Source organism: Planococcus citri, chromosome 2 (genome assembly GCF_950023065.1).
Source record: "Planococcus citri chromosome 2, ihPlaCitr1.1, whole genome shotgun sequence".
NCBI lineage: Eukaryota > Metazoa > Arthropoda > Insecta > Hemiptera > Pseudococcidae > Planococcus > Planococcus citri.
In genome coordinates, this window is record NC_088678.1 from 56,138,569 (window position 1) to 56,163,350 (window position 24,782).

The window sequence follows — 24,782 nt, forward strand, 5'->3', positions numbered from 1 at the left end:
TCAACAACGTTACAAGTGGCTTTAGTTCGTTTATTGTGCACATTTACGAGTATTCGAGGGTGTTTTTCTCGCGAATCTTCCCTTGATTTGGAAACAATAAGACTATACGAAGAGGTGTAAAAGCGAGAAAAAAATCCTCGTAATCCGATCTACGAGTTGTGTATAAGATTGCAAGTTGTTAAAATAACGAAACACGAAACTGTCGAAAAAAGAAGAAACATTCAATTAAACTGACATTAACAGGGCATCGTCAAATAATCGAAACAATTCTCAAGTATTACAAAAAGGTGTAAGAAAAAAACCTCGCGCATAAGGTTACAAGGTGAGTTTTTTTCTTCATCTTCGTTTATTGTGTCGTTTTTCTCCAACTGTACAAAAAAGTAAATCTGACGTGAAAGTTTAATTTTCCACCCAATTATAAACAGTCTTTTGTCACAAAACACTCTCTCTTAACTTTATCAAATTTTCCACTCAACTTTTCTAACCTTTCAAAAATTTCGAACCGTTTTTAAAAATTTAAAATGAACCGGCACTTTGTAAGATTGCTACATAATTTAAAAGCTTTGAAATACGACATCCTTGCCTTGCGTCTAGCCGAAAGTCTTCTTATGAAATGCGGACGTGGCTTTAATGCGTTAAAATTTTAAACGATATAGGAAACGGGAAAAAAATTCGAAGTATCGTGACGGTATTTTTTAGTCGAATTTGCCAATTTCTTAATAAAATGCTCGGGTAACTTTTCAGTTGAAATATTTCATTAAAAACGTCGACTCGTACACACCGAGAGATGAAAAGGGATGTGAAACTGAGAAAGCACAATAATAAAAAAAATAAAATCAAGAACAACCCAGGCTAGGATATATGTACCTATCTACTCATTTATTCCATATCTAAAATCGCTTCATCAGAAGACAGAAAGATTTGACTGCATGGCATGAGCTCTGCAAATGACATCAAAATGTAAACCCTTTAAAAATGCCAAAAACTGTGTTTTTCAGTAGGCAGAGAAATGGAAAACAGTTCGCTTAATTTAAAGTCAACAGTTTCAGTTTCACGCGCTCAGCCTTCAGAAACTGCCCAGAAATGCAACTTCTTGAAAACTGATGAAAATACTCGAATGACAAAAATCGAAAAGAAAGATACGAGAGATCTTTACATTTAAAATTTTACTTAAGTATTTAAGAAACAGGATGTATAAGCTTGATTTAAAAAACAAAAATACCTACAGATTTCATTCGTAGTTTTGGCGATTCAACTGTTTCTATGAACGCTCGACAAATTTTTAAGCAATTTTCGCGAAATTGTGAACTTTACTGATATTTTATCAGTTTTTAACAATCCCAGATACCTATTATACCTGCATTTGTCAGAAAGAAGAGCTTATACATAAGTAACTATTTTCCATTAAAAAATCAATCAACTAATTTTCAAGCTTCATCAATTACAATAGACATCTATGTACAAATGTACAAAAGGGTGTTGTAATTCATAAAATTTCCCCTTTTTTCACTAGTCGAGATGATCGCCACCAGAGCTGCGATTTTTTCTCATGTCAAGTTAGGATACTTGTTACCAGATGGCAACATTGAAAATTTTTTTCAAAAGGAAGAAGAAAAATTAAAATTTTTAATTCTATATTTTTCAAAACAAATCTCAGTTAAAAACACAATTCTTCTTTTTTTAAAACAAAAAGTATTAAAAAAAAAAACAATCGTCAATTCCAGACATTTTTTTACTTTGCTCAAACTTCAAATGCAATTGAAATACCAATTCAGGGACTTAAGAATTCGAGGAATTGTTCTACTAGCAAATGAACGATAAAAATCACGCAGAGTGACACGAATTTCAAAAATTGCACAAAGTTCTTATCAATACCTAGTAGGTAATCAATAATTACAAATTTTCATAACAGAGATGAAAAAACAAAAAACAATCCACTTCAGACATCACTTTTACAAATTTTCCAAACAAAATAAAAGTCTTCCGACTTCCGACTACAAAACACTACATGTACATCCGTTTTCTGAGTTTGTATGAGAAAATCAGAAGCAACGTTATTTGCTCAAAAGTTGATTCAGAATTTTTCCAAATTTTCAAAAGCAAAAAATGTCAAAAAGTAATGACCATGTGGTAATTTATCAAAAATTTCCGTATTGTAGTAATTTACCAAAAATTACCATATTGTCGTCGTCGTGGTTCCATATCCTTTACAGGACATTGGAAATTGCATTTAGTGATACCCTAACAGAGTGAGGCGAATGCCTATGCTACAGTGATTATTCTAGGGAATCGACGTTTTTTGAGCTTCACGTAGTAGCAGGCTTGTAGGACCGCTCAGGTTTTGAGGTTGCTCCAAAATCAAGGTCTTTGTTTGAAGCTTTTAAACGGTCCGGTCCGGTCATTCTGTTCTACATTTTTTGTTTTTTGTAGGTTGGTCCGGTCCGGTCCGATCCGGTCCTGACTAGAAATTTTTATACTGGTCATGGGTCAGCCCAGGTCCAAAAATCGGTCTTCATTTTTCAGAAAGAAAAAAACTTCATAACACATTAGATGAGTTGAAAAATAGAATTTTTGCATTCAAAAAATTGAAACTTTGATAGAAATTGAATCATAATGGAAATTTATTCAAAATAGGCATCTAAAATGGGCATTATAAAATTTGAAAAATTGAACATAATGAGGTCCAAACCGCGGTCATTGGTCCAATTTTTTTAGAAAGGTCTTCTGTGTTGGTCTGTCCCTGGTATTTTTTCTGAAGAGAGTCATCCCGCGTTCGGTTAATATTTACATGAATATATGAAAAACAAAGGCTATATTCGTATTCAGCGATATCGAAAATATACTATTCCATGTGTCACACGAATCAAACCATTTTTTTCACTTTTACCCCTTTGGGGAGGTGCTGGGGGCCATGGGTGAGGTCCAATCGAAAATTTGACGTCATATTCGTATTCAGCGTTACAAAAAACATACTATTTCATGTGTCGCACGAACAAAACACTTTTTTGAATCTTTACTCCCTTTGGGGAGGTGCCGGGGGCCTTGGATGGGGTCTAATCAAAAATCTGAAGTCATATTCGTGTTCAGCGTTGCCGAAAACATATAATTCGATATATCACATGCCCCAAATTTTCTTTTGAAAGTTTCACCCAAAATTGGGGATGGGGTGCTCCCCCTCCGTCAACGAGTGCCATCTCGAAACCTAAATATTTCGAAAACGTATCAAAATGTACATATATGGAAATTTTTTAAAAATTTTAAATGGTAGCTCCCACTTACAGCGCCATTTTGAAATTTGAGCTTTCAACTTTTGAAAATTTCAAAATACTTAGAAAGTTTAAAATTCAATGCCCTTTCGAACTGTGAAGTCAGTTTTGATCAAAGTATCATAGTTTTGGAGGAATGGGCTGCTGAAGTTGAGTACCTCGAGACAATGTGAAAATAATGGAAGCTTCCCCCCACCCGCCCCCTGAGGGGGCTGGGACCAAACTGATTGCGGCTTTCTTACTTACTGGGTGGGTAGATATTGTAAAAAAAAATGAGCGAAATCGAAGGACATGACTCAAAAACATTGGTTGAGTTGACATGGAATGACCCTTCAGTAATCAGCTCAAACCAGTTACAGCTTTTAGATACTGACAACAGATTGCGTGCGTTTCTGTTACCTCTGCTGTTCTGGTGCTCGGAGCAATTTACCAAAAATTACCGTATCGTGGTAATTCACCAAAGGTTACCGGGTAACAATTACCAAAAATTACCCTCCTGTAATTACTAAAAAATTGAGAAATTGCCAGTACCTACTTTTGTATAATTATCCAAATATTGGGAGCCTAATTTGTGTAAGAAATGACCAATTTTTTGCAAGTTTGAAAAAAACTGACAAAATATTATTAAAATTTACTGTAAGTAAGTAAATCTAGGTTCCTAATTCTTAAAAATAACCTAATGTTTTCAGTTTTTAGAAGTCTGCGGTACTAAATGTCGAGAAATGTAAGTACTCCCTAAAAATTAGAAATTGATCAAATTGGTTTCCGTACAAACATCTTAAAAATTTAGAAAAAAGCTCGCAGTAAAAAAAAACCACGCCAATACAACCCATTACGCACCCAAACCTTTCACTGAGAATTTCTCCACACTTTTTGTTCCACTTCGACGACCACGAAACTAAGTAGCCTACATCAATAGTGGAATTTTTAATAAATGAAATTCGCCTAAAAGGAACCATCTCGTACAATAAAATAAATTTTATACAATCAAGGCAAACTTACCAAAATGACCTCAAAATTGATACGCAATTGGCGATATTATGCAAATTGGCACAGCTCGTTCGCAAAATACCTAAAAACACGCCATTAATGAATTATTAATAAAAGCAGCCCGATAATGAAAAGAGTAATGGGTTTAAAGAGGTTAAACTTTTTACTCGGCTTTTAAAAAAATTACCGAGAAACACACCTATAACAAGATACTTTTGCGAGGTAGTAATAGTCACGTATAAGATTTTATTTTCGCAGCGTTTCGTGAAAGAAGATGAAGAAAAAAAAATCGCAACGGCGATGAAACATGTGGCATGTGGAAAGTTTCTTTATGAGTTTTTTTCGTTAAAATTTTTGCGTTGTCCATTAAAACGAGTAGAGTCGAGTCGCGTCGCGTTCATTTTTTTGAACATTCGCAGTAGGTAGTAGGTAGGTAGTAGGTACCCAGTACTCGACAACGCACACTTCAATAATTCACCCTCATCAACTCGTCACACAAGTAAGCTAACGTTACTAAATGCTTTTTCTTCAGTCTTTTCGACACTAACGCGGATATTAAGACTCGAGTATTTTTTCACCCCCGATCCCCTGGATTTGCCGCTGATTCCGCCGAGTAAACCCATTTCTTATAAAACCCACTCGATCACACATCGCTTTTCTGTGTACGTACTCGCAACCCTTGGAAAAAACATCCCCACTCGAGGCGAAACTATTTCCCAAAACGTGTAACGTGCGTCGCCATCGCCGCGCCGCGGCCACGCTGACGGAAAACTTATTCGTTTCGATGCGAACACGAATTCGGCGAAGCATGAAAGCCAAGACAACTGGTAATTTATAACATTCGATACATTTACAACTATAAATAACATAATTTATACCGACCATTTAGTCTGTATAGTACGAAATTTCAATTTAAATGGCAAATAAGAGGACGATTTAGGAGTCTAATAAAAAACCCATTGCAGCTTTTTTTAATGAAAATCCAAAGGATGACATTCGACGAGAGTTTCGCTATTATTAGAGTACGAGAAGGTACGTATACAATTTTGCCAACGCAACTAGCTTACGCATAGTAATCGACTTCGAATCTGTTATGCATTAAAATGAATATAAGTTAAACATTTGTCTATATAGATAGGGGGGGGGGGTGGTTAAAAAAATCCTCTTGTGTATACACAGTGATGCTGCGGAAGATACACGTTTGTAATTCATTCTACGTAACCATGGTCCTTTTTACATTATAAAATCGACGCTTTAGTAAACACACGTATAGTTCTAAAAACAATACAGGCGCATTTTAAGGTCATAAGGAAAATAAATAAAATATCAAAACAAAAGCTCCGCTCGTATCTCGGTCGCCATTACAAGAGGAAAAAAATCATCGACGATCGTGCTCCACGCGCACAAACACGCTATTTGGAACCGCATTATCGGGTCATTTCGTGCCTTTGACCACCGTAAATCCGGCCCTGGCCGTGCGATGCGTGTATGAAGTGAGAGAAATTTTTTCGGCGGTCGTGGTGAAATGTGTGCGACAGCGTTGTATATTCGTACTCGTACTCGTACTCGTAGGTATAGGTACGCCAGTATGTGCGCGCCTTTAATTAAATTCCACAAGGCTCCCCTGCTTATTCCACGGTTATGTAAACGACTTAAACGATCGTATTGCGGCGAAGGTGTTTTTATTTATGAAAAGCTCTAACGACACCGAATTCGGATTTTCCAAACCCACCAGTCACATTAGGGTACGTAAAAACGTTCCAAATTTAATTTCGCCGCCGTTCGTTGCTTTCCTTCTTCACATGTATATAGGCCTGTACTGTACTGGGTGTTTCGAAAAAAATCCTGTCGTCATTGTGCACGCATAATACCCATGTATGAGTGAGTAGTTGATGTACCTACTACCTACCTACCAACGCCTACAGATTTAAATCTAGTATGTAAAAAGTCTCGTGAAAGAAAAATTTTCTCAGCTAAGTGTATAAGAGACAAATTTATCACTATACCTATATGGCCCAGGGTTACCAATCTAAATAGCAGAAAATGCAGCTAATATTATAATTTAAAAAATGTTCACGTTTTTGTAATTTCACAGACAAAATCTAAATTGGGCCCAAAGATCCAAAGTTTCCAAGCACAAGTTTCTTGGAAATCCAAATATTGGAGGTATAACGACTCCAGTAGGGCTATAAGAAAATACAAACGAAAATTTGTCTTCGAATTGTCTCGTGCAAAAATCAAACAAGATTTCATGACTCATCTTCCGAACTTAAAAATATTTTGAGGACCAGACAACCGTCAAAAATGATAGTCACAACTTTGTTCATCACTTCGCACCTTTCGGAGTGATAAAGTTACATTTTTTTAAAAAAGTGACGCTCTCGTTTTTTCCCCAAAGTAGATTAATTCATTGACGATTTTCAATTTGAATTAATTCCGGCAATAAAATTAATTTTTTAAAATGATGATGGAAGCTTATATTTTTTTAGAGCTTGTCTGGCAAGTGACGACAGAATTGAGGAGAAAATATTTTAAAACGTTCAAAAATGATAAATGAGAATTTTCAATCCGGATTTCACGTTCAACTTTGACAATGTACATAGAAAAAAGCTCAGCAAAAAATTGTCCATGTTGAAAATTGAAGGAGCTATAGACTCAAATATTTGGAGAAGCCTTTCACAAAAATCAGGTAAATGGCAAATAAGTATCATTAAAAATTGATCAAATAGTTAGCTATGTACCTACATTTCACAAAAAATTTAATATAGAAAATAGAGTAAAATTGCCATTAAAACCACTGATCATAAAATTACATGATTGAGCGAAGCTACTTATAAACTTATATGTAAAAATTGCTTGAAACATCGTAAAACATGTTAATGAGTAACATGCTATCAAAGCAAACTAAAAAATGGTAAATGCAACTCAAAATTACATACTCAACTACAAATTGTAGTAAAAATTGCCAACAGATATTATAGAAAATTATCAAAAATTGATCAAAATTGTAATAACCACTAAAATTAACATAGGTAAGTACAGCTGTGGTAAAATTAACAAAATGTAGAAACGTTTTTCGAAAATATGTAGGTAGCCAAAATTATAATTAAAAATAATTAATCGAACATTTTCAAAATGTTACGAAGTACCATAAGAATTATTGAACTGCCATATCTGTAATTGAAAAACATCTTAAATGAATAAAAACGCTTTAAAATTAAGCAAACTGCGAGGAAAATTGATCAAAAGTTTCTTATAAAAACTGATGAAAATGACCACAAATTGACAAAACATCTCAAAATATTGCAAAAATTCCACAAATATCAAAAAAAGTTGTTGAAAATAACGAAAAAATAAACAAATAGGTATTATCGAACCGAATGAAATTCTTCGAAAATTACAAGAAGTAGTTGCGCCATTTTGAAAAACTGAATTCTCGACCAAAAAAATCCTAGGTACAAAAGTACCAAAAATAAGAGACATATTTTCAATAAATAAAATTGGAAGAAGTTCATTAATTAACATTTTTGCAATACATTTCAATGCTAAATTTTATTGGAATTTTATACATGAATATTTGTTGTTGTTGTTGTTGTTGTTGTGGAGTGATCATATTGCATTCATACACGTTTTCAAGTGAATGATGATGTTTCATGGAGTTTTTCCGACATTTTGTCGACTTTAACAGTATGTATGTAATTTCATTATTTTTTTGCACTTTTCATTAATTTATGTTTTTTTTTTCAGTTGTTTTATTACTTTTTTCGTATTTTTATACTATTGTATCACTTTTTAAACATTTTCTGATGCAATTTTATCAGTTATTGGTAATTTTCAAAGATTTTAATAATAGTTTTTTTTTTATATACATATCGTATTTTAACACTTTTTCCTGCGATTTTTGCTTAAGTTAAATTTCAGAAATTTTTGGTGGTTTACAGAGTTTTTAATGTTTACATATTTTTAGGTAATTTTAACAATTTTAAATGAAGATTTTTCAAAAATGTTGTCAATTTTCACAGTTATTCTACTACTTTTTTGTTTTTTTCATAAATTTTAATTTTTTTTCTCGAGTTTTTGTGTAATTTTATCATAATTTTATTTAAATACTTCTGTACGCAATTTTTGCCAAATTATACAAAGATTTCAAAATCATCATGGTTTTTAGAGATTTCAATTTTTTTAAAATGTTTTTATGTCATAATGCAGTTTTTGTCAAAATATACTGAAATTTCATCAATTTTTGGCAATTACAATTAAAATTCATAATGTTTTGTAATTTTTTAAAGTGAAAAGCACATCGAAGATATCGTCATCTGTTGGATCACTCACATCAGTAAGTACAACCATTTTAGTCGAAAATAATCATTTTTGGGCCCATCCTTCCGGAACCTCCGTCCTCCAGTACTCAAAGGAAAAATATATCCACTCGTAATTTTCCAATATTCTGTTGAGGTTAAAAATACGACCGTGTGTCCCTCCATCTCTTCATTTCCTCAAGTAATTAAGAGATCGCTGACTTGTCTACCTAAAGGGAATCACGACCACCAGAATAAAATACACAGATATGTGCGTATTTTTTCTAACACCGTGTGCTATATCGAGTGGAAAAAACCAAAAACACGCATATTCGAGATTGCGTTTTCATTTTTATCCAAATTTTCCACATTTGTATCGCGTGGTTGATTATTTTTCTTATCAGTCTTATACTACATATATATACGAATCGCTACCTAAACCCATAGATACCTACAATGAAAGCAATGGTTGCAATAAGTATACGTATAACCGTTCGATACAGAGCAATCGTATAAAAAACCAGACCGTATATTTTGAAACACTCCGGCTATTCAAATAATTACTCGGCTAACTTGTCCGCAAGATGGTATCGAACTAGCGGTAGGTTTTAATTTAGTAAATTTATTTGCCTCTTCGGGTTTGCAGCAAGCGATATCGGTATGGCGATGGCGGTGGTGCAGACATTCGAAAAATCCTCGCAACGACTCGACGTCGACGACGATGGGACGCAGCTTTGCGAATCGTACCCCATCTAAAGTTCTGGGTAACTTTTCACCAGTTCGTATTTACTCGTTAAATTTAATAATTTTCCTTTCAAAATGTGCCTCGCCGCGCTGCGCCTGACTTTCGAGTACGCGCCGCGCCGCGGCGGTGCGGCACAAGGCAGATACGAAAATCATAACTATCTCGTTGACTTCATTAAATTAACCTGTTTAAAACACGAATACCTACTCGGCGAACACGCTAAATGCTATTTCATGGCTTACTATCGCGCCAGCGAAAATTTTACGAAATGAATAACTTCAATTAAACACATTTCAAAAGACTTTTGCCTTAGTAAGCGAATGCGCCATCAACAACGAGTAAGTATTTACGTGTATTCGTAAAACTGTGTGCAACGATGCTAGGTATAGCGAGAGCGTTAGTTTTTGAGAAATTCGTCATGACAACTTTTTCTCGCAACAGCGACGTATAATTTTGCCGATTTCGTTAAGCGTTCGTTTCATTCCGTCCGCCAGCGACGTAGGGTGTTTTTATATGCAAACACATCACCTGCCGAGGAAAAACTTTTCCCTGACACTTTTTCCGACGACTGAGTTTTTCCGCGACTTATTCGCATCAATAGCTTATATATCGTGAGTTTATATACGTATAATTGCATGCGACTTTTTTTTCTTCCTTTGTCTTTTTCTCGAGCTTTCAAATTACACAACGAGCTCGCGTACGTCATATATACCTGTGCTGGTGTATTGGCGGTTGTCATGGAACCGATATAGGTTTCACGAAAAGGGGTCAATAACTACCACAGCAAACGATTAAAAAAACCTCTTCTTTTACGTCGTCGTCGGTTTATATTACTACCTATTTGAGTTAATGTAAATGCTGCTCAGAGGAAATTAGCGGATGACCAAAATTTTTACTAAATAAATTTTAATGCTCAATTTTTTGAAGTATTCTAACTAGAGATACTTCTACACAGAATATAAATTTTTTGAAAATTTTTAACATCTAGATAACAAATTATTTAAATGAATAAACTAAAAAATTGAAAATTGAAGAGGAAGTTCCGCACAAGGAACCGGATTTCCTCATATTGTTTTTTTTATCGATTTCATCAAGCATTATACCTTTCTCAAAAACCAGACACTGTAGCATACTGCTTTCATCTTCCGATACTGTAACTACATATAGAATAAACTTTTATTATTATTATTTCCAGCATTCATATAATGAAAGCGTTGCCTTCGACAGACTTTACACTCGTTCACATTAAACAGAACATAATATGATGCAAATACAGACACACTAAACTCGCCATAGCATACAGAGCATTATACGCGCGTAAATTGTGGACACTTTGATGATATGAATTCTCAACATTTATATCGTCGGCTATAATTCTTCACTATGAGTATTCGAAGCGGTTATCGAGTTTCTTATATGTAATGTACGAGTACTATGTAGATGTAGTAGAATGTATGTAATGTAGCGATATAATATACGCTTTTGTGATTTATTGGAAAACTTTACAGCGTGCGATATGTTGTCAAAGCTTTTATGAAAAATACTAGGGTATTCTCAAGTACGTACACACTCGTTTTTATCAAAACTTGTTGTTTGCTTTGTCGTTGCTCTTCTTCCACGTACTTAGAAAATTATATCGAGTTGAAGAAAATCATCTTATTATTTGTACAGCTCTTAAGCTATTCTCCCCTTTTTTATTCACAGCCCAAGTATACAGGTCTGGGGCAGCATCCGATCCTTGACGCCTATAATATGGAATGGAAGGGAAGGTTTATATTTCAGGAATAAGGACATCGCTCCACTGAAGGAGCTGACGGTATACGAGTATATACTGTTCAGAATATCTAAGCTGTTCTGCATAGATTATCACAAGGTCCATCAATATTTTAAAGATGAAGTATTTTGGAATTTGTCAAACTGACAATAAGGAGGAGATAATTTTCAAATTCGAGTGATTTTCTAGCCAAATTATCAAATTTTCAAAATTTTTGCTTCAAAAGACTGATTGATAAATTGGTAAACGGCAGATTTTTAAAAATCTAACGAAATGTTGAGAATTATTTATCTCAATTTCTTTCAATTTACTTATCTAAACTCACCAGAGAGGGAACCTTTTGAACTGTCATTCTTCGATTTGAACAAAACTAAGCCAAATCGAAAGAGTATAACCTAAAATTCCCGTAACCAAAATTTCGGGTCCTAAAATTCATTTTTGGGCAATTTTTAAAAAATAAAAAAAAATAAAAAAAGCTGTTTAAAGGGAGATTTTTTAATTTTTTTATGCTTTCGGCTATTCTGGAGCCTCCAGCGAGTTTTCAAATTTCTCCATAAATTTCAAATCGCTGTATATGGGCCAAAAAAGAAATGCAGAGATTTCAGCTTTGATCTGAGCTTATTGAGCGCTCTCTCGATCGTTTTAGGTTACCACGAAATTCCAGGAGTACCTATCAGTTCAAAAGTGAATTTTTGACCAATTCGTAATTCCGAAAATGTGAAAAAAATCAGAATTTCAAATCATCTAGTCTGTGTTTACACGATAACCCGATTTGGAAACAATGACAATTTAACCTCTTCGGAGCTTCCAGCAAATTTTCACATTTCTCCAGAAATTTTAAATCGTTCTGGAAAAATCAACAATAAACTCTAGAACCTCATAGCATTGGTCAGTGCATCATTAGGCATTCATCCCCTCAACTGTTGAAATTCATTGCCACATTAAAACAACATTTTTGACTTTTTGAAATTTTAAAAACTCGCCGAAAATCCAAAAATTAACTTTAGGCGCTGAAATTTGGATTACAGCGTGGCAGTTTGAGAACAAGCTCTTTCGATCTAGCATGGTTCTGTTCACAGCAAAGAGTGACAGTTCAAAAGGTTCCATCGCTCGTGAGTTTGAATAACTTGGAAGAAATTGCGATATCTAAGTACATTTTTAACACTTCGTCAAATTTTCAAAAATTCAGAAAAAAGACCTAAATTATTCCAGACCATTTGAGTGACACTAACAGTAACATTTTTGATGTCAGAGTTTTAGAAAATTAAAAAAATAATAAATCCCGAAGCAATTTGAGAGAGCTTGGAAAAATTGCATTAGGCATGGTGAAAAATCCATCAAAATTATGCGAAATGAAAACATAAATATATTAAAATCATTGAAAATCGCGATGAAATTTTATCAAAATTTTCAAACATAAAATGACATAATATAAAGTCGTTAAAAGATGTTAAAATGGAATTTTAAAAAATTTAAAAGGCAATTTAAATGACTTAAAACTGGCAAAATTTACAAAAAAATGTCACAGAAGTCTTCGATTTTTCACTACTTGCGTATTTTTATCAGATGTGATTATTCTTCAGTTTGAAAAAATTTACCCTCAACTAGTAAGAGAAAATCGACGATTTTCAGCTATGTAAATCACTCGAAAAGAGGATCAGGGGTTCCCAAAATGACCCAAATAAATTTTTGTTAGATAATAAAAGTGATGAAATATAGAAAAATTGACGAATTTGGTCCAAATCCAGATTGATGGTGTAATTCGACGTCTTTGATGATACATTACTAGGAAACAAATTTCGACCAAAATAATTGACCACTTTAAACGGGAAAAAACACGTATCCGAATGGTTTTATGGTGATGGAACTGATGGAGCAGCAGCCACTCACTCGGAAAAATTCTGAAAAAATTACCGATACACTAAAAAATGAAAAAAAAATTTTTGGTTAATTTCACGAGTTTGGACTTTCCTCTACATTGATTCAAAGTTTTCAAAGTGGATTTTGGGGTCGGTATTGAGGTCAAAAAAATTTGAAAAAATTCAGGATCATTACCTTTAAGTACCTTTACCTTCACACCAATAAAAAATTATTTTTTTCAGACCGAGACCAATCAAAACAAGCATTTATTCATGGACTCATTCCTATTTTGGAAATTAAAAAAAGATTCCATAAAGAGCATTTGACACAACCTCAATTTTTTCAGGTATTTTTTTCAACATATATTTGCAAACTTGACATTGACCAGGTAGACTGTTTAGAAGGATGGGTTAAAACAACTGAACAAATCAAGTTTTGCGAGTTCCAATACTGCGAAAAAGTTGCCTCTCGAGGAGCACATCAAAATGAAAAAATGTTTCGCAAAAATCCATTAACACGCGAATATAGTTTCCTCCAACCAGGAAATTTTTTTCCACCAAATTACCCCACAATGTTCTCATCTTGAGCGAAAATTTTAACTAAACTTCGTTAGTCGGATTATACCTTTTTAGCTGTAATAATTTAGGGTTAAGTTTTAACCATAACGTTTTTCCTGGCACGAGTAAATAACGCATGTACACGGCGGCAGCGATTAAATTTCCCCAATATCGAGTATTCTTTCGCAATAAATTTCACACCAACGTAGGTACATTGTACCGTACCTATCTACCTGGCTAGCTACCTATCTACAGCATGAATATTCACGTAGAATGGCCGCATCTTGGTCGCGTCGAAAGTGAATTTTAATCTGTATTAGCATAAAGGCATACATAGTAGTACAACATCGAAGCAGCCAGCGCGGAATCTATTTGAGACAATGAATTAGCAAGAGCAGGTTATTAGGTTGAAAAAGAGGATGGCTTTTGAACGGGCCGCAAATTTAATACCCTTATTCGTATTATATTCATGTGCGGGATTTAGGAAGCGTATACACACGACGTGGTATGGCGTAGCTTCGCCTTTCCCGGCTTGACGAGAACCGCTGAAAGTTTGATGAAAAATTATTTTTAAAAAGTGCGAAACGGTAAAAAAACACAAGGCGTTAATTTAAAATGAAACTTTTTTGACGAATAGGAAACCACCCAGTGTACCCGAAGGTAGGTCGTATAAAAAGCTCACATAATACGCGGTTTTTACCGCCTAGTATCGGATCGATGTTGCTATTGTTCCCTTACTTCTCGCCGTTTTTCTTCCAGTTTAATATTGGCCTTCTTTCGGGTGTTTTTTTCCTGTTTTTTTCATTATTCGCCGACTCGTGGGTAATTCCTCTTTGTTTTTGTTAATTTCGGCGCGAAAAAAAGTTTCAATTTTGTCAAGGAAACTAAATCAAGTCCGCACGAAGAGAAAAATTATTAAAGCAGGTGGAATGATCGCCGAGATACGACGCTATGTAGAAAAATGTCAAACGGTTTTCATTTTCGCTTCGTTCATCATTCCGAATAGTGTGTTTAATTAAGCGGTTATAACACCGAGGTGTTTATTTTAACGAGTAATATTTACATTTTAGAATTTTTCTTCCTTCTAATGTCTAAGTCGCTGATTTCTCAAGTTTTTAGAACAGGGTTGTCACATAAACTAATATTTTTTTTTTTTTAGCTTGAGTGTATTTGAAGGAACACACACAGAAACATACGTATATCGGTACGCGTGTCTAAATAAAATATTATTTCAATGTAACCCGAGTGAGCACACACAGAGGTCTCCGAAGATATGAAAATGATACGCCAATGGTGTATTATACAGCGAACTGAAAAGTGGAAAAATTGCGAATTCATTCGACACGATTACGACGATATATTCCCCTGCGTATTCTTTTTCAAGTGGACACAAGCGCCGCATAGAAAAGGCTTCTTTTTTTCCCGAACTCATTAGAATATAATATACAATCTTCATGCGCTTATGTATCCAGCACCTGTTGATTTTGTCAACAGTTGTTTAAATGGTGTGTATTTACAAGAGTAATTAATGGAGGGGTTTTGTCTCGTAGGGAATATTAGAGCAGCTACGGTGAAAGTGTCCAGCAGAGTATGGTAGGTATGTCTATCTGTATGTCTATGTACGTATTTGTACTCGACTCTCGAGATATGGTACCTACTGAATGGTACCTTCGGGTACTTAATTAGATGCCTATTTTTAAGTATGTACAATTTGTATAGGTACATATACCAATGTATTACGATTTGTATGAGGTTTAATTATTTTTTCAAATAGATCCAATGCCATTACCTTGCGCTTCATTTATGGTAGTCAAGAACAATCAAATTTACATGAAAAGTACCAGTAATATTTGAAACGTATTCGTATTGAAAATTCGCATCGATTCTTGATTGAATATTTTACTCTTTTCCTTTTGTTTCGGATTAATTAGAATTAGAAATGAAAAACAATTCGAAAAGGAAAAATACTCAACGTTGGGATATTATTAGAGCAACTCGCGTACTTCTTTTGTAATTACAATACGCGCCTTTGTCGTGCATTTTTACAAGTACAGGTACCTTGCTACCTGCTCAGAATACGTCGTCATCGTCTTGTGACGTGAAAAAGAAAAAATACAAGCTCGTGTTATTTAAAATATAGAGGTACATACAATATGATGTATGTGAGTAATAGGGTGCCCCTTAATCATTTCACTCGTGGGAACAACTCAACCGTAAATATTAGGTAATTCTTTATGGAAATTGCCTGCGTTTTTTTCTCTTTCAAGGGGAGAAAAACGGTATTTTGGTCGTTAAGGTGTTTCTGCCATTTGAAAAGTTGATAGCAGTTTGAATTTTTGGATCAGGTGTGAAAATTTTTAAAATCTTCAATATTCAAGTTGAAATCGTGTTTTTGACGTTATTGAGATTTTTTTAAAGCGAAGGTTACTTTATAACTCTTCAATTTTTGCGTATATTTAATTGAGTAGGTACATGAATTTTGAATCTGCTTTTGTCGCGACGTCACTCCAGCTCCCCCTCTGGATCATAGGAAAAAAAGGTGGGCTTGATGCATTTTTTTCATATTACATATTCAAATTGGGTCATGTTCAGAATTGGACTTTTTCAGAAAACGTTCAAAAGAAGGCATAGTGGATCAGTTTTCAAACGAATTGTTTACGTATAAATTGATTCAATTTTGAGTGAACTGTTCGTGAGAGTATAGATTCATTTAAGGGAATCATTCATGAACGAATTGATTAATTATTTGAAAGAACCATTCGCGAACGAATTAATCAATTCGTATTCACCAAAAATCAAGTAAATGAATCGATCCGTTCGTGAACGAGTCACTTATACGAATCAATTCGTTCGCGAATGATTTACCAAAAACTATTCAATTCGTTCGCGAATAAATCACCAAAAATTATTAATCAATTTGTCCCATTGCCAATCGGTTGCGAATGATTCGGTTCGATTCACTTCGCTTGAAAACAGACCAATTCCTGTACAATAGTTTCACAAAAACCGAATCAATCGTAAATTAATTGATGCGTTTATGTTTGCGAATGATTCACCAAGAAATCAATCAATTTATTTAATCACCAATCGTTCGTAAATGATTCGATTCGATTATAAACAGATCAATTGCTGTACAAATGTTTCAAAAAAAGTGACTCAATTTGTTCAAAAAAGATTTGCATTTGAGGAAAATTCGGTCTTCTCTTAAGCGTGAGTGTTTTTTTACAACTCGTCAACTCAACTCTGATAAAGCTGAAATTTAGCTCACTGAAAGAGGATATCGCCCACACCTCAGAACCAAATTTACAGCTGCCAAAGTTGATTGAAAATTTTTTAATGAATTTTTCAATATGAGGGAAATAACTTGTAAGGTACGTTAATTTTCTACAAATAGAGGAAAACCTTGATATGAAAAGTTGCCATCATTTTCAAGCTCATCTGAAGCTTCCAGTAAAAGTTTACTTGACTTCCACAATTTGAAAAATAGCTATAGAAGTTGTTGTTATCAACTTCAGCAACTGAAAATTCCATCTCATCATAAGCTCGACATTCTAAATTATTTTAATACGATCGCTCAACTGACTCAAGTGGAGCAAGATTTTACCAAAAATTGTGAAATTACTTACTTATTGTCATACACGAGGTCAAAGATTTGTATTCTAATTCGTACTCACCTGAAACACAAAAAAAAACAACAACTGTGAATTAGAACATCAGAATAAATAATAAAATTAATTGAAAGAGTATAATAAGAATCACACAAAAATTTTCGCTGAAACAAAATTAGTGAAAAATCGTTCAAATTTCAGCAGAAATTGAACAAAAACTCTACAAAATTCACTGATCTTTCGAGAAATTTAAATAAGTTTTTAGCTGATTTTATTGCTTATTAGAAAATTTTCTTAGAAATAGGACACCGTTAGTTTCTTGCCAAGCACGAAAGAGCCACTATAGGTACAGCAGATAGCGAACCGAAAACTTCTCTAGTACAGTTTTTCCTCTTGATTCGCGGTGTGATATCGATCCTAGCCAAACATTATCTCAATGTCAATTCACTTCGATGGGAAATTTCAAGTGGATTAAAATCGAACCGAACCATCTTCTCATTATAGGATTAAACTTGCAGAGTAAAAACCACAGTATACCGGGAGGGAAAAAAAGCTCGCCGAACCAAGGACAAAAAAGGGACATCTGGATTTATTATCAACAATTCTAAATTAGTCAAAAATACCCTCAGTTGTACGATTGCCCCAGCGCTTGACTAATCTTGCAGCGAGCAACTTGTTAGCGTCAACTTTTCTCACTGCGGGCATGTGGAAACTTAGCACCAGAATACTACATTCCCTTGTCTTCATTAATCGTCGGTTTAAATCGATTTATTATCTGAGAGCCTTATACTCTCGGTATATTTCGCGTACGTAATCGAGCTATACATATAATACGGCTGCCTTTGCGTTCGATACGCATTCATTAATTTTCGTTCGTTCGTTGGTTTGTCGGCCCGGCCGCGCCGGTTGTTTTGGAACCGGTAAAAAATCTGCCCATTGACCCAGTTATACCAGTCGAACGCCTCATCTACCAAAACGGCAAACTTTCAACCGATCAGTTAAAAGCTCGTGACTTTTATCGCGGAAAGGCGAAAACCAAGCCGAAGGTGACGTCGACGTCGACGTCGCGCTCAACGTGAAAACACACCTATCAATCAAAACACCAGTTAAGGAAACCGACTTGCCAGCGTCTACCATTAAACGTAATTCATTCGAGCAGTGTAAAAACACTGTTTTCGACGACGCAAAAAACGACACATTTAATGAGCTGGCAAAAATATTGACACGCCGGTGAAATTTTCCACGTTTAAAGGTAACTTTAGTGGTAAGTATAAGACCTGGACTTGAGCTGAGTTGCGGTTGCGTTTACAAAGCTCATAAATTTCTTACATTGCAGCTCGCGTCGTATACATAAGCCTCGCGTGCTCACTGTAGGTAAGGTACCTACAACTAAAAGTATAGCAACGTATTTTAAGAACGCGCCTTCATCTTCGTTCAGTTTTCTATATTATGCTTTTTCTTCATCGTCGACGATCAATTTACGAATTCGTGTACTACAAAAAAATACCAGCTTGTTTGCTTATCTTTACCCTTCGCCTTTATTCTTATTCATTTGCGTTTTCTTTCTTTCTTTCATTATATGTAGGTAAGGTAAGGTGCTCGTATAATAACAAATTTCAAATGCGTTTCAACAGTCGCACAACAGTGTACGTCGTCTATCGATTTTAATAATTTAACCCGCACGTGTAAGTGCACAAAGAGGTACTTTCGTCGAAACGATTTTTCTTTATCATACACCTCGATATTTATCATTTTACAGTATCATCTTCCACACATTATGCATACAATTTGCATAACAGACATTGTATACCTATCCAGTAACTGTCGAATGCGTGGGTGCGATATTTTGTAAATTACTTTTCGACATCATTGTGGTCTACGTGTGCTACTCATTTTTACGTCTGCGAATTTTTTCCCTTCAAAAACTAGCCACGTACCTACTCGTACGTATTTTTTCGCAAATGAATTTTTCGTTGGTTTCATTTTTCAAAGGTTGATGAAGTTCAGGGTGGTCTAATTGAGAGGTTCTGTTCAACATTTTCGAATAAAATAGAGTTTTTTCAATTTTAGCTCAACATATAACAAAAACAGCTTCCTGGAAAATCATGAATCACTTCCTACTCGTACTGCAGGGAAACTTATACTTCACGATTTCGTTCCTTGACATTTTTTTGAAGGATTCTCAATTTTTCCAAAAATTGTTTTTTGAGCAGAAAAATTTGATTGTTTTTTCAATTTTTTCCCCAAAACACAGCATTATGTTTTCGAGTATTTTCAAAATTTGCTCAAAATTTTTCAAAAACAAAACCTAGCAAAACATAAAGTTTGCTACATATTTTATGCTCTCCGATTTCATCTCTCTTTACATTTTTTGAAGAAGAGGAGGAAGGTCCTCAATAAAAAGTGAATTGTTCAAATTTTGCGCCAAGTAAATCTCAAGAAAAAAATAATGCATAGAAAAGTGAATAACACACTACAAAAAATGAACATTTTATTCTCCTTCATTTTTTCAGTGAGTTCATGGTTTTTCTAAAAAAAAATGTTTCCAAGGACTTTGTTATTCAGACAAAAATTTAAAAGCTCAACTTCACTCAGGGTGTCTAACAAAACTCCCAGATGAAAAATCATGATTTTTTTCATGACTCATTTTTCACATTTTTGCCGCATGAAAATACCCCCTCTCCTCCCTCCCCAAAAAATTAAATAACTTGAAACTGCGAGGAAATGTTTGTCAATTTGTAGGCAAGTAGGAATTTCGGTTTTTTCATTTTTTTTTATTTTTTGGACAAATCTTAAATCTTTTGTTTTTTTGATTTTTTTTCAATGACTTTTTCATGACTTTTCATGGCTTTTATGACCACCTACCAAAATTCATGACTTTTTCATGACTTTCATGACTGTTAGACACCCTGTCACTGAACATTTTTTTCTTGAATTAGACTTTTTTCAGCCCGTTATCGTTGCTTTAAATTAGTCACCTCAAGACATAGGTACTTGAATGATTAGTCTACAATATTTTGATGATCATAACTGTTGTACTGTATATACTTAACAACATTTTTGAATTTCGTGCATTCTCCTATTCTATGGGGATAATTTTTCATTTACGGGGCGAATGGTTGATGAAATTAAAATCACCGTCTTCAAATCCTAGGTTTAATACGATACTCATACTGAATAGGGTAAACCTCTTCATTTTCCCGAAATGGGTTTCAACCGGTTCGGAAGTGAATAAATAATTATTTCTCCAACGACTTCATGATTGGACATAGGCACCTAGTTGACAGAATTGAAATTTTCCAAAATACTGCTAGAGACTCCAAAGCTGCTCAATAAACGGTTCAAAATAATTGCCATCAAATTCGGGAGGTCGGAAATAGGATACATACTTTTCAGCTTTCTCGGTCAATTTGGTAAAATTTTGATTTTTTTCACGTTTTTGGTCTAAGTAGGTAGTAGGTAGTAGGTACCTACTCTTTCAAAACTTTCCAACAAAAATGAAAACCTGTGCATTATCATTGATCATGAAAAGTATTCAGTTTTCTGGAGGAGTGGAAAGAGGAGAAGAGGGGAACAGATATTAAAAATTCAGGTGAAATATTTTCATAAAATAAAAATGACTTATCTGATCGACTATAAAAGAAACATTTTGTCAGTTTAGACATAATTCACGATCCTATTCGACAGATTGTCCTACTCATAACAAAATTGCTACATTGCTTCCCAATAAGATTTTTTAAAATGCTGTCATACACACACACAACTTATCAATACTGACATAAAAGGATAACAATTCCAATTGTTTCATTGAAAGACGAACTGAAAACCCATCACCACAAATACATATAACAAATACATCGATGTGTGTTCTGTACACGTAGAACGTCAACGTTCTACAATTCCACAAGTAGGTACAGAAAACCATCCATTATAATACATGTATCAAGATTTACCACCCAACTTCTTATACTTATTGTTAAAATTGAGTTTAAAAATAGGTCTCTTTTAGTAGGTAATCATATTTTTATAGATTTTTCAATTCATACGTCACTAAAGCATTTCAAAAAAAAAGAACGCCTTCGTCAAAACGCTTCCGATTTTTTTCACGCGATTTTATTTTCACGTCAACTATTTCAAATCTTTACATTTTCTTTCTTCGCCATAATTCGCTCAATTTTAGAAAACACAGAGCACGAAAAAATAAAAACGACTATAAATTAAATTTCGAGACGAACGAAACGTTGTCTTTGATTTTCAACTTTATAATGCCGAAATTAAGGCACGTATATATCGTGTCGACAAAAATAAGAAATATGAAAATTTCGTCGACCGTATATAATGGACGAATAATTCAAATCGCAGGAAATGACGGCCACATTTTGGATGCAGAATCCTGGAAACGTTCTGCACATGCGCCAAACATGATGCTTACGGCGTTGGTGGAGAGAGAGACGGTTCACTAGTTCAACCCACCCATGTTCATTGTTCAACCAGTAAACCGTCTCTCTCTCCACCAGCACCGTAAGCGTCATGTTTGACGCATGAGCAGAAGGTTTCCAGGATTCTGCATCCAAAATCTAGGCTTCACATTTTGTCATTTTTTCACCGTTGAATTATTCGTCCATTATATACGGTCGACGGAAAATTTACAGAATATAAAAATTGAAAGAAAATGATGGCGCAGCTTATCCACACCTACTACCGCGAGTATATTTAAATTTCGAAATATTTTTCCACAAATAAACGGTTACTATGTAGGGTTTTTTGAGCTTCGCCTACAGCTCTTGTCTCTCAAAATCCATCACTTGAACTTTCGCGGGTTTTATTCACATTGTTTCGATGCGAATATTAAAAAAAAAAAAAAAAAAAAAACGTTATATACTCGTATTCTGCAACATGTTTATCATAATTTTACGCTTCCGCGAAAAGAATTAAGTAAATTCGCGTCGTCGCATCGTCGGATTGCATTTTTAAATAATCCGAAGTACGTTTGGGGAACAATCAAGCAACGAAAGCTCAAGCTCTCGCCTTTGCGACGAAAATACGATTAAATGCGAAATTGTACGAGTACAAACAAATTTATCGTCGCGTTCGCTCTAATCGTTCAATTCGAGATAATAAATTGAATACCATAGGTCATTGAACGAACGAGAACAAAAGGTGCACCCAGAATCGAGAATCGGGTATACTTTATGAAACAATAATCGCGCAGTCAAATAAATTTTACGAGTTTCCTTGTTTAGCGCAGAGCTCACACCTCCTTCTACCCCCCACCATTCGACGGTCAGAACCCTTTTTTTCGTCGCTTTCTTCTGCTCGACACTTCTTGGAAAGAAATTTAGACAAACGATACGTAACGTGTCAGCAAATAGTATTTTGGAAGAAATTGATAATTTGAAAAGATATATCCTGAAGACGATGAGTTAGAAAATTGGCTTATTTTTTCGATTCGATTACTCTACATCTACACCCTCCTCCTCCTCCTCCTCCTCTTCCTCCTACAGGGTGTAATCATTGAAAGTAAGGTGGGAGATGTCGTTTTTTGTCAGCCCTTCAATTTCGAAAGGAATTTTAACGATTCATAAAAATACGACATGACATGTCGATTCCCACTAATTTGAGGTTGCTGAGTTCAAATTCATTTTTTAGTTTCGATCGGTCCAGAGTCTTCCTATCACCAATTTCTTTCAAAATGAGAGACTAGAAAAGAAAGAAAGCAAATTGCCCGCCTCCTCTTTCCATCAACTCGTCAAAATTTGTTCTACAAGATGAATATCAAAACTGATGACCAACGGATTCAGGAAAATGACCAAAAACATGCATTCGGAGTTCCAAAAACTGAAAAATTCAATTTTGAGGAATAAAACAGAAAAAATCACACAGCGATCTCAATTTCTAAGAATCCTCAATCGTTTTATTTTGTTTCATCCCTGTACATAACATTTCCAAAATATCACATCCCTGTTTCATACATTTCCACATACAAAGTAGATATTAGGTATAGGTACCTCTCTTTACTTCAAACTCGAAAGAAAATAAACTTCGAGCGGAAGAGGGCCACCGATGGTTATGGTTATTGAGAAATTGAATATTTTAATCCAACGACACGTGCTGTAGGACTAAAACCAAAGCATATAAATATTTCACGACGCCTTAAAATACATGTAGGTATTGATACCCGCACGAGTATTATTAGGTACAAGCACTTGGAAAATCTTACACGATGCATTTATAAAGGGAGAAATAAAACGAGCCAAGTGAAAAAAATCCCCTTATACCCTAACGTATTCGATATTTCCGTCGGATATTAGGTGTTTCGTGCGAAATAAAACTTACCCGACGCGGAAAATTAATCAAAAACGTGGTTTTAGCGATGATTTATTCGCCGGCTACGTGATTGAGGTGTTATAACGAGAAACTGCGGAGACATTCGACGATAAAAGTGCGCACTACGTACTTTATCCACTACCTAGACCTATACTTACCTACCTACGTAAAGCTTACCACCAACACCTCCACTTACCCTTTGTCGATGTTCTTTTTTTTTTCAATTCATACATCGTGTTTCAGGGTGGCAGTAAAATCTCCCATCCAATACGCTGCGTTTACTGAGTAAATGTAGGAATGTTTGCCTTACACGTCTGCAGCAGGGGCAAAAACTGGTAGCTTCATTGACAATTTTTCCCATTATTTTCAGCAGAGATGATGATTTTTTTCTTTCAAATTTTTTCATAAGGAAACTGATTTTTCCATTTTCAATGAATTTTCGAAGATCCAAAATTGAAAATTGACTATTTAGCGATCTATGCTTTCATCGAAAAAAAAGTATTTATTAAATAAAGACGATGAAAATTAGTCCTGGAACTAATGTTAGCCATTCTAAATGAAATGTCCTCGTTTTTTGCCATTTTGGAACGTTCGGCGCGGTTTTATATTCCTCCAGAAGTCATAGAAATTGAGGAGTCGGCCTGCAAAGTGACCTAACTGCAAAAATTGAATTTTTGAGGTAGCTTTTTGTTGCACCCTGTAGCGAACCCGTGTACATATTTTTCAGAAACGAAAAGGTGATTAGGTGAGTGAAGGTTGACCCTTTCGATTCCTGAAAACAGATTTCGAAAAAATGTGACTTCAATTTCTTAGGACACGTTTTTCTCATTCATCTCGAAATTAATTTTTTTCCGTTAGGTCACTTTGCAGGCCGACTCCTCAATTGATTTAGGCAGCTAAAAATCAAGCTGCAGGTTGTTCTTGACCTGTTTAACGAGCTTATCCACATTTGAGTCAATTTCTAAACAAACTCTTCCAGTGTTATTTCTTTTGATTTTTTACATTTTTATTTCAATATTTCGCATCATTATGCTGGTCAAAGGCTGGAAATCAGCTAAAATCTGAATGAACTCGTTGAGCAGATTGAGAATAAACTACAATTAATTCGATTTTTAGCTCCCCCAAAATAATTTCCACGCCTCTGAAAAAAATTGAAAAATTCTGGAGAAATCGAACATCGTGCTGGAGGCTCCAGAATCGTCTGAGACGATAAAATCGGTTCGATACAATTTAGTTTTAGAATTAATTTTTATCATTTTTACCGAATAAGTTGATAATTTTTTCAAAAGCATAAATTACTGAAAATGGTCAAGTTTGGATTTTCAAAACTTCGTAAAAATAAATTTTCAAAAACTTT

The 24,782-nt window shown here is 34.6% G+C and overlaps 1 protein-coding gene across 11 annotated transcripts in view; it reads right to left on the reverse strand.

The window, feature by feature from the left end:
- Nucleotides 1-24,782, reverse strand: part of LOC135836570 (protein lin-10-like) — a 149,511-nt gene that overhangs the window by 112,904 nt on the left and 11,825 nt on the right. For 10 of the 11 annotated variants that reach the window (XR_010557057.1, XR_010557058.1, XR_010557056.1 and 7 more), the window contains exon 2: nt 4,269-4,338. The exons of the other annotated variant lie outside the window; for it this stretch is intronic. The gene's annotated coding sequence lies outside the window, so the exon portion shown is untranslated. The remainder of the gene's footprint in view (nt 1-4,268; nt 4,339-24,782) is intronic. 11 annotated transcript variants of the gene reach the window in all.